The 9,854-nt window shown below is 45.3% G+C and overlaps 1 long non-coding RNA gene across 2 annotated transcripts in view; it reads right to left on the bottom strand.

Moving 5' to 3' along the window:
• LOC140504470 (uncharacterized) overlaps positions 1–4,406 on the bottom strand; it is a 7,937-nt gene extending 3,531 nt beyond the window's left edge. Inside the window, exons 1-2 of one of the 2 annotated variants that reach the window (XR_011967115.1) lie at positions 4,124–4,406; positions 1,062–1,173 (exon numbers count right to left, since the gene is read on the bottom strand). This is a non-coding gene — a long non-coding RNA (uncharacterized lncRNA). Of the gene's footprint in view, positions 1–1,061; positions 1,174–2,713; positions 2,808–4,123 lie in introns of those variants that run through there. The other variant, XR_011967116.1, reaches the window with a different exon arrangement.
• Positions 4,407–9,854: the final 5,448 nt, after the last annotated feature.

The raw sequence follows: 9,854 nt of genomic DNA, 5'->3' as shown, positions 1-9,854 counted from the left end.
CCTACCTCATGGGATTGTTTTTGGCCCTCCCAAAGCTCAGAACTCCCAAACTCCAGAGATCCACCAGCCTTAGGCTCCCCCCACCCCCACCCCAGCAAGGATCCCAGACATACACTATCACACTGGCCTAATCCAGGATTTCTTAATCTGGGATGCACCATTCCCTACTGGACTCCCAGGAGCCTGGGGATAGATTTCAGGAATTAAGCTGAAGACAAAATAGCATCCTGAGTTTCACTCTCCTCTAGATGAAATTGAATATTCTCTTCACTTATTTTTAAAAGCCTTATTCTGAGAAAAGGCTCATAGGTCTCACCAGAATGCCAAAGGGTCGATAATACAAAAAAAGGTTAAAAACACCTGATCCGGCCAAAAGATAACATCCTTTGATTTTGGAAGGGATATTAGAATATAGGATATACTAGCTGAAAGGGGCTTTTATATTTTACAACATCCCACGTCTGAGTTGAGATCAGGGTTAGCATCCCAGGCTGGGCATGGGGGCAGAGGTGGGGCAAAAGAAAGGGGAGCTACCCCTAACTTTTCAAGAGGGCCAGCCTGATGAAGAAGAAGGACTAGGGACCAGAGTCATGATTAATTAGCCCTGAGAACTCCCTGATGAAGAAATCTCCTCTTCCGATGCAGCTTGGCAGCTTCTTCATAATGGAGAATCGTAGCAATAGAAATCCAAGGGCAAATGACAGGTGACACTTCCCCCCACCTTGGTCTGTCTGGTCTCCTTCCATCGTGGGGTCTTTCTTTAGAGTTGCTGTCTGTCTCCCCAATCTCATAGGATATTTCACTCAGCCCTTGATGTCATAATCAGACGCCTCCCTTTTCAGTACTCAGCAGGGAGGCTAGGGCTCCCCTCTAACTGTCTGATTTCATCCCTCTGTGGGCTGAGAGGGCATTAATGGGCCACAGGGGTGGGAGAAGTTTTCAGACATCAGGCAGCAGGAAGGGTTTGGGGGCTAGTCCCTTTCCACAGGAAAGACTTCACTGCAGCTAGAGATCAGAGGTGTGGAGCATCTTGGATCTGACAGGACAAGGGCTGCTCTTACCTCGATCTCAATCAAGGCCCCAAGGCAGAGGAGGAGGAGGAGGAAGAATGCCTTCATCTCTGAACTTCTGTGACTGGTCGCTGCTCCAGCAGATTGGATGTGTGAGAAGCTTCTGCCCAAAAAGAGAGCTAGAGATAGATATAGCTGAGGGAGGGGCATGAGCATATGGGAGGGGCAGATACCTCAGTATATCACAGACTCAGAGAGGGACAGTAGGAGATCTTCAGCATGACTATGTGTGTGGTCCTTACATGTGGGACTTATTTGAGCCTCCTCGGGGGACCCTGGGAGGTAGAGACTAGCACTCTCTCCTTTTGAGGATGAGAAAACTTGGGTCAAAAGAGGTGGTGATTTGGCAGGCTTACATAGCTGGGGAAGACTCTGAGGCAAGATTTCAGTTCAGGAGTTCTTGATTTCAAATCCAGCACTCTACGTAAAATGCCAGGGGACTTTGGAATACAGAATGGAGTCTAGGCTGGGAGGGACCCAATAGTATCCCTAGAACTCTGGAACATATACTATCAGAACTGGAAGGGAAATAAAAATATAGACTGCCAGAGCTAGGAAAGGCTTTAGAACAGAAAAAGTTAGAGCTGAGAGAGACTTCAGGACATAGAATGTCAGAGCTGGAGGGCCCTTAGAACATGGAATGTTAGAGATGGGAGGTCTCTTAGAACACAGGATGCCAAAGTTGGGGGACCCTTAGAACACAGAACCTCAGAATTGGGAGAGCCTTCTGAGACTATTTGTTCAAGTATCTCAAGTTATAGAAGGAGAAAGTGAAGTCTAGAAAAGGGCAGCCCATGGTCCAAAGTCACGCACCAAGTTGATGGCAGTGCTGGTTCAGGAATCTGCTTATTTAATTCCCAGCCCAGTTATCAATCAATGGAGGATTTTGGTGGAAAAGGGAGAACCTTGGTCTGACAAATGATAAATACTTGTTGACTTCATTGCCTGGCAATCTGAGTGTCATTTTCATTTCTGCCACTAAATGCCTGCCTCGCCTTGGCCAGGGTTACTTCCCCCTCCTGGCTTCAGTCCCTTTGTGAAATGAGGGGGCTGATCTCATTCAGCTGAGACATTTTATGTTCTAGGCCTCTCCCAGCTCTGATATCCTGTGTTCTAAGGGCCCTCCCAGCTCTGACATTCTGTGTTCTAAGATTCCCTTGTAGTTCTGACAGTCTGTGTTTTAAAGTCCTTGCCAGCGCTGATGGTCTCTGTCCTGAGACCCTTTCCAACTCTGATATTCCATGTTCTAAGCTCCCTCCTGACTCCAGCATTTTCTGTTTTAAAGTCCCTGCTAGCATTCTATGTTTATTTCTGGTTGATACTCTGTGCTTTAGTGAAGAGGATGGCCCAGGATGAAGGAAACTCAGTGGCCTTGACCAGCATGGTCCCAAGGCTTAGAGGGGGAAGAGTCTTGACAGATATACAGAGATGGAGTAGATTTATGTTCTTCACTTCCGTCAGAGGGTCCCACCTCTCTGGGGTCTAAACCCCATCCTAACCAGTGTCTGTGCATTTTCCCCATAAAGTGAAAGGACTTTTGGATTAGGTAAACAGCTTCACAGCCTATCAGGCCCCCAGATTTACTTTCAATATTATCATTTGCATATGTAACAAATCTAAAAACAGAAGTAAAATCTCCCTACCTCCACCCATTTGGGTTAAGTTGACCAGGCAAAGAACTTTTGGGGGTCTATCTGCTTCCTTTGTGACTTGGCTCAGTAGGAAGGAGAACTGAGACTTAAGAGTGGGGGAAGAAAGAGACAGGAAGTGAGCATAGAAGATGCTGGGCCTGGTGAGGATGGCTGCTGCTTGGGGAAGGAGCAGCTTGGGCAGAATTAGCCCAAACTCTTCTTAACCTCCTTCCTCCTTCCCGGGGCAGCCAAGACTCCTCAGCCTCCCCCACCCATCCCATCCCCCAGAAATGGGCTGGAAACTTCCTTTCTGGTGTAGGAATGGGTCTATCTAGGAGCAGGTATTATCTGTGAGCTCCCACATGTCTCTCCCTTCCTTTGTTCCGGACCTAGAGTGAAGAGGTCAGGGTTCAAAGTCCAATTCCAGCATTTACTAAAAAATGTGACTCTGGGCAATCGCTTAACTTTGGTGAATCTTAGTCTTCTCATGAAAAACTTAGCCTCCCTAGCTCACCAGGTAATTGTGAGGAAAGGACTTTTTTGAATCTTAAAACTCTGTGATAATATAAGCTGTTGCTGCTGATAGGTAGCATTTGTAAAGTGCTTTCGACCAATAGTCAATAAACATTTATTAGGCTCCAACTATGGTTGGTCACTGTGCTAAGTGTGGGGGATACAAAAAGAGGGAAAAGAAAAGTGTTTGCCCTAAGGTTTGCAAAGTGCTTTCACACGTTATCTCATTTGATCCTGAGCAGTCTATCAACTATTCCATACTAAAAATGTTTTTGTGTATAGCATTCCTTTCCAGTTTGCTCTCTGAACCCTGAGTCACATTAGTGGGCCGGGTCTCCCAGAGAACAATTGATTTTTCTCCCTTGGAGTTTCTAGGAATTGTGATGTCTGGTGCTGATTCATTAGCCCCCATCCAGTGCACTTCTCACTCCCAATATCAATTAGCTTTTACAAAAGGATATTTAAGGAGGAGATAAAGCAAAGAGAAAAACCCCAAACCAGAGGCAACCCTCTGCACACACACCCAATCTCTGGGGAGAGTGGGCTCAAATTCCGAGGAACATTTGGGGTTTAGGATTATTGGACCCTGAAAGTCTCTTTCTCCCTTTGTTGTGGTCTAGGGGTGCTGGGAACCCCAACATACAGGGCAAGTATAGGGAGGGGGTCTGTCTCAAAAGAATTCAACCACTCAAGTCTTTTTTTCAGTCAGAGACAAGGTTTACTGTGTCTCTGATAGAAGTGGGAGAGATTTTAAGAATCTAATTAATTTAATGGGGGAAAGATCGACACTTTTATATAGACAGACTATGGGAAGATCAGGATGGGATCTAGAGAAGGCAAGTAGCCTGGGGTGGGCAGAATTAAGTGTCAGAAAAACCCCAGAGAAAGGGCAGTTAAAAAGATGGTTACCTGGGATGGGCTCCCAGAGATCTGGGTTCAGAGGCTTTGGGGACCAGGTTCCAAAGACACAATCTTTTCCGTTTAGTGGTCCATCATTAGCACCCCATCACCTTCACAGAGTCCCCCGCCGCCCCTCCGAGTTCAGTTCTGGATGCGTCACTGCCTTTTTCAGCTACTGTGTTTTAGTAGCTGCAGTTTAATCCGCAGCTGGATTGGATCAAACAGATTGGCCTCAAGATTGGCTCTTCACCAGACTCAGCCACTGCTTCTCTTGACTCAAGTGTTGGCCACTGACTCAAATGGTCTCAGTTACTGACTCAGGTTGCCCAGGGGACCTCCTGATTCCTTCTATAACCTTTCAAAGATCACAAGGTCATAAGCTGGTTTACTCCTTCTCTGGATACTCATTTACCTAAGACCAGGGAGGAAGAAAGAAAGGACTCCATGTGCTCAGGGCCACAAAGCCATCAGGTTTGAAACAGGGCTTCTGCCTTCCCCCTTGCAGTGACTCTTCCCATTCAAGAACCAGGAGAGAAGAGAAAGGGTGAAGGTAGGAAAGAAGAAAAGAAAGAAAGAAGGAAGGAAGGAAGGAAAAAAGAAAGAAGGGGAGTCATTGAAACGTTTGTGCAATGAACTGAAAAAAAATAGAAGGCCAGAAGTTATAGAAAAACAGGTTGGCTTTGAAAGCAAAATGTTGAATTTATTCAAAAGAAAAGTAAAATCAGAAATACACTTTGGTACAAAGTCAGTGTGGTAATTTATTTTGTTTAACTATTCATACTTGTTACAAGTGTTTGTTACAAAAACTTGTTACAAGGTTTTTCCTATGGGAGTGTTTTTCTTTTCGTGGGGAAAGAGAGGAGAGGGGGAGGAGAAAAACAAAACGCTTATTAACTGAAAAAATAAAATTGCATTTTTAAGAAGGAGAAAAAATAAAACAAGAGGGTTTGACTATGTAACTATTGACATTGGGCAAACCATTTTCTTTCTGTTTCAGTTAAATGTGTTATAAAATGAGAGGTGAGGGAACAAGGAAGAGGCATGAGCATGTACTATGTGCCAGGTATCATGCAAAGGGCATTGCAAACGTTTTATTTCATCACAGTAGAAATGTGTGACTTCATGTTCAAGCCTCTATCTTTGGAAGTGCTTGTTTTAGTTGGTGTTCATTAAGTTCAGAATTCAAAAAGGGATCGTTGGGGTGAGATGAGATGAATTATGAGTGTGTTCTGTGGGAAAAGCCTTGGATTTCGAAATCATCCAAAATGAATTTATTTTGAACCTCCCACTCATTGTGTGACAGTATGGTAGGAAGTGCTTGCTGATAAATGCTTATAAATGTTACTGACTCTGTGTGCACCTGATAGAGAATGCATCTGATAGTCACATATATGGCTGTGAGTTGGGGTGAAGACATTGAATATCTATTTTTTAGTTCTATTTTCACTTGAAACCTCAAGTTTCACTTCCCTGTCTCATTGCTGTACCCACTTACACCAAAGACAATGAGACTGAGTTGGGTATGGGGGAAGGGAAGTGGTTCCAGTAGGGTCACAGTGGTCTGTAAGGGCGGAACCTGTTGGAAGAAAGCCCAGGTCTAGGAACTGGCTGGGGACCTGAACAGAAAAGGATCCAAGTCCTCTTCCAGCTTTGTCATGAAAGCAGTTTCATGAGGCCCCCACAACTGCCAAATTTAGTTCAAGAAATAGTTGCTAAAACGCCAGTTTTAAGGGCCTGTGGTAACTGTGGTGTTAGGAAGAGGAACAGGAGATTCAGAGGTAGGAAACAGACTTTATTCTCAAAGAATGCAAAATAAAAATAAATACTGTTAGCTACTCACATTTCCACAGAGGATTTAACTACTCCAAAGTACTTTTATTGAAAATGACCTGATAAAGGAGAAGGTGGGAGTTCTGTCATCTTCATTTTACAGGTGAGGAAAATAAGGTGCAGAGGAATGATGTAACTGATAACCAGCAAACACTCATCACATCTGTTGGGGGTTTCTATGATCCTGAGAGTCTGAGGCAGCTAATGAGACTCATGGCTTTAGACTGAGACATGACTTCACCTCTAGGGATGTCATCTGTAATAAGGGGGTGGCACTAGATGGTCCCTAAATTCTTTCATCTGTGAAATCCTGTGTTCTAAGGGCCCTCCCAGCCCTGACATCCTGGATTCTAAGGGCCCTCCCAGCTCTGACATCCTGGGTTCTAAGGGTCCTCCCAGCTCTGACATCCTGGGTTCTAAGGACCCTCTCAACTGTGACTTTCAGTGTTCTAAAGGCCCTCCCAATTCTGACATCCTGGGTTCCAAGGGCCCTCCCGGCTCTGACATTCTAGGTTCTAAGGACCTCCCCAGCCCTGACATCCTGGGTTCTAAAGACCTTCCCAGCTCTGACATACTGTGTTCTAAGGGCCCTCCCAGGTCTGACATCCTGGGTTCTAAGGGCCCTCCCAGTCCTCACATTGTAACCTTTTCTGGTCATATTTGTCCCTCTTCCCATCCCCAGCTCTAATATCCCCATTTTAATACAGGTGCTTGGAATGGGGGAGAGGAGATTTGGTAGCAACCTCCATGAATGTCCAGGAACATACCCTGACTGCTACCCTTAGCCAGGGTCACAAGCCAGAGCTTTGTTTGTACCAGAGCAGAGACTTCACAATGTGCAGTCAGTAAACCTGCAGGTACAGCAATGACACCATCTGTCTGCAGTGCTTCTCCCCTTCCCACTCAGATCAAACCCAAACTCTCTACAGAGCCAGAGAGCTTTCCTCAGTGTGTCTGGCATATATGCCTTCTGATTTCCTATCTCAGTTCCTTTGCTCAAAATGTTTCCCACCCCCACCCCCATGCCTCAGAATTTTTGCCCCCCTTTCAAAATTCTCTTGTTGGCGGGAGCCTGCCTCAAGTTTCACTTCCCCTCAGAAGCCTTCCCTGCCCTTTGACTGACGTGTAAGCCCTCCTTCCTTTGTCTTCTCCTAGCTTGTGATAGAGGCCCAAGCCTCATCTGATCTGGTCCTTAGGAGAAGCACAAAATCCTGTGTTTGCTCTTCAAAGCCTCCTCCCCTCTTCCAGTTTTCCTCCATCCCACCCCTCTCCACACTTCAGTTCAGTGACACTGGACTTTCCAGTTCCTTTCACAACACACTCCATCTTCTGACTCGAGCCGTTTTCTCTGCTTGTCCTCTCTGCCTGGACCACTCCTTCCTTATCTGCCTCCTGGTTTCCCAGACTTTCTTCAAATCTCAGCTATAATCCAGCCTACTACAGGAAGCCTTTCCCAATGCCCCTTAATTCTAGTGCCTTCCCTGTTTCCAGTTTGTGAGAGACAGCAAAAGTTAAGTTTTCACAGAAGTTATTATCAGTGGATGAAGTCACTGAAAATAAGTCCGATAATAAAAAAGCCAGCAGACTGCAGGTGGACTCAACCAACTGGGAAACAGACAGTGGCGCTCAGAAAATTACAAAGTTTTTGATGAAGGAACCAAATCTACAGCTAGCTGGAACTAGCCAAGAAAAATGACCTAGAATAACCTGGAGAAGGCTTCTCTTCACTGCTATTGCTTAATGAACCTCATGCATATAAGCAGACACACTTCACATAAAATTAACCCTCCATTTTCTGATCATGGGTCCTATGTTAAAGCATGTTTGGGAGGGGGAATCACACTAAGGTGGGGTTACATAATGAGCATGTAGAGAAGATGGTGACTTAATGGAGAATGGACCAATTCATATCCTGGTGGGAAGATCTGACTTGAACTAATGGTATATAGCTCATCTAGCTTCTGTATTCAGTGTTCTTCCTTCCTAAGAGGTGGGATGGGGTGGGGTGGGGTGGGGTGTCTGAGCCCACTTTTGGCCAAAGGTGTTCAATTTCTCTGAACTCTGCTGCAATAAATTTTCCTTGATACCTTATTAGTGTCAAGAGTATCTCTAACACAATTTATCCTGTATTTACCTTGTTTGTATATATTATTTGCATGTGAGTTCCTCAAGAGCAGGGACTACTTTTTACCTTTCTTTGTATCCCCAGAGTTTAGGACAGTGCCTGGTACATAGTAGGTGCTTAATAAATGCTCTCTCTCTGTCTCTGTAGAGGGCAGCTAGGTGGTACTGTGGATAGAGCACCAGTGCAGGAGTCAGGAGGACCTGAGTTCAAATCTCATCTAAGACACTTGACACTCACCAGCTGTGTGACCTTGGGCAAGTGACTTAACCCCAGTTTCCTCATCTTGGGTCTTCTCCAGTCATCCTGATGAATATCTGGTCACTGGATTCAGATGGCTCTGGAGGAGAAGTGAGGCTTGTGACCTGCCAGCTCTCCCTCACTCAAAACAAAGTCAAGTGCAAGTCATGTGCAACGAAGGACAAACACATACTCTCTGTCTCTGTATACATGTGTATATAAATCCATATTTCTATCTAATCTAGCACATATAAACACATTTTTTCTGTCTTAGACTTCCTTGTGGTATATATACAGAGGTGACATTTTTATTGTTATCCAGTCACTTTTCAGTCATATCCAACTTTTCATGACCCCATTTGGGATTTTTAAGCAAAGATAATTGGAGTCACTTGCCTTTTCCTTCTCTAGCTCATTTTTACAGATGAGAAAACTGAGGCAAACAGGGTTAAGTGACTTACCCAGGGTCCCACAGCTAGTGTTTGGGGCTTCATGAGAACTGAGAAAAATGAGTCTTCCTGACTCCAGGCCCAGCGCTCTATCCACTAGGACATCTAGCTTCTGGGTTACAGTTTAGTGACTTTTCTAAGTGGGTTTTAAATTGCTTTCTAGAGTATTTGAACTCTATCACAGCTCCACCAAAAAGAGAACACTTGCTGTCTTCCCACAGCTCCTCCACAAAAGGGAAGCCCCACATCACTTTGGTCAGTGGAATGAGTTGAAACCTCCAAGTTGTTTTAATTTGCTTTTTTCCAATTATTTGTGATTTGGAGCATTATTTTAATACAGTCATTGAACGTCTGCCTTTCTTTTTTGGAACACTTTCCTTGTAGCCCTTGACCACGTATGACGATGGGCACATGGCTCTCCACATGCTTGGGATAGGGTGTTTCCTCATTAGAACGTACAGCTCCCCGAGCGCAGGGACCAAAGTTTTCCCTTGGTCTTTGCAGCCCCAGCTCTAGCGCACGGTAAATGATAAATGCTCGTTGATTGACTGATTTCATACATATTCGATGCAAAGATATATTTTTCCTCTCCATGGTGTCTCTTCTTGTTCTAGTAAGTCACATTCTGGAAAACGGGGGAGGTTCTCTAACCCAGAGCCGCCCGCATTTCGAGATAGAGCCAGAACTGCACTGGGGAAAGGCGAGAGAAAGGAGAAGGGCGGAGTTACACTGTAACTGACAGACTGACTGTCCAATCGAATCAGACTGACTGCGCCCTCTAAGCAAGACCCAGAGCGGAGCTGCCCTCGGACTCAATGTAACCAATCAGATTTGAGGACAAAAAAAAAGACTCCTTCCCCCGCCTCCCCGCCACCAGAGTACTCCGCTCAGAGGGGCGGGGAAACAGATTGATTGACTTTTTGTCCAATCGAGTTTCCCTATCCTGTCTTTGCTGGTAGTCAAGACCCAGAACAGAGGAGTCTGGGACTTGCAGTTCCCGGAAAGAGCGCGGAGACCGAAACCACCAATCATATTAGAGGATAGAGGACTGTCCCCACCTACGGTAGGCCCGTTACTAGGCGACCTCTCTACTGACCAA

This window comes from Notamacropus eugenii, chromosome 5 (assembly GCF_028372415.1).
Source record: "Notamacropus eugenii isolate mMacEug1 chromosome 5, mMacEug1.pri_v2, whole genome shotgun sequence".
NCBI lineage: Eukaryota > Metazoa > Chordata > Mammalia > Diprotodontia > Macropodidae > Notamacropus > Notamacropus eugenii.
This window is presented reverse-complemented; position numbering and strand designations above follow the sequence as displayed.